Here is a 1,498-nt window from a genome sequence, read left to right on the forward strand (position 1 = left end):
GGAATGAAGGAAACAAAAACTCAATTGCTGAATAAAATAAACATGTCGTTTACTTTATGTCGAAAATAAAATGGTTTAGGTGTAACACGTGTTCATTCAGGCGTTGATGACTACATGCGTGGAAAAGAAAGGAATGAAGTCGAGAATGAGAAATGGCCGTCCCACACGTAGAAAGGAAAATAGAAAGGGAGTGTTTGCCTCAGCAAAACCATGCGTTCATGATAGCAGTCGTCCACATGGAAAAGTCTTCAAACCAAGAGCTATGGACACGGAACTTGCCTGGTTGATGAACTCAGGCAAAAAAAGGGAAGAAAGAGGAAGTTGAATGGTGTTGTGGACTTTTATATCGGGGTGAGTGTTCTGACTGTGCATGTCTAGAATTTCTTTCAGGGGAAGTGACGTTTCCCATGTGTGTGTACGTTAGCGTGTGTGTGTGTGTATGCACGTGAATGAATGTGAGTGTATATACGTGAACGTGAATATATGTACATGTCTGTGCGTATGTGTGTGCGTACATGTTGGTGTGTGTATGAGGATGTGTATATGCGTGTGTGTGTGTGTATGTGCGTGCATACATGTGGGTGTGTATATGTGAGGGAAAACATGTTCGAACAAGATATATCATTCCTCCAGACTCAAATGATGGCACACATCAATCACACATTATCATATGGAAGGAAAAATATAGATGCTAAACATTACGGTTCAGTGATGAATATTCTAGGGAGGCAGCCTTTCATCCTTTTCGGCCTCAAAATTGACATAGCGAGTAAGCTACAAGTTTAGTAGGTGCAGAAAAAGAAGAAAAAAGTGAGAGTAAATCAACTACTCTATAAACAATAACAATTCATCTCTCTGATAGAAATTGTAAACGATTACATAGAACATCTGCATGGTGTTTGGATTCAATAAATGTGCTAAATGTGGTCTATAAGAAAAGGGGGAAAAGGACAGCACCGGAGCATTTTAAACTAAAAACTGACTGCATTGAATACGATGAAGAGTAGAAAATAATGAGATGCTTGAGACTAGAAAGATGAGAATCTTACCTAAATATAAAATAATTACCATCTATGGATTGGTTGCAGAAATAGTTTTGACACAAAATCTAAAAAAAATGCTGGCTCTATATAAAGTCATTTACCAACATAAATGCATCATTAGGCTGTACTTACCACAAAAAAAATGTGGTTTGAGACTCATTGAAATTAACCGTGCAGACTGAACCTCATTAATAAACATAGGGCAATTGTGAAAACAAAAATATCAAGAAGATCCTCACACCAGAATTGACACACAAAATATATCTGCCATCAACCAACCAGCAATATCTGTCATTTCTTAAGATTTTGGTATTAATGGTTGGTTACAGTGCTGCATCAATAGTCATCATTCAACTAAATTTACAGCAGTGAAAAGGTAAAAAATAATATGAAAGAAAACTTATTTAAAAAGGAACAAAGGCAAACAGCAAGATTACGTGAGAGGAAATAAGCAA

The sequence above is a fragment of the Euprymna scolopes genome, chromosome 4, assembly GCF_053919585.1.
Source record: "Euprymna scolopes isolate OS-2025 chromosome 4, ASM5391958v1, whole genome shotgun sequence".
NCBI lineage: Eukaryota > Metazoa > Mollusca > Cephalopoda > Sepiida > Sepiolidae > Euprymna > Euprymna scolopes.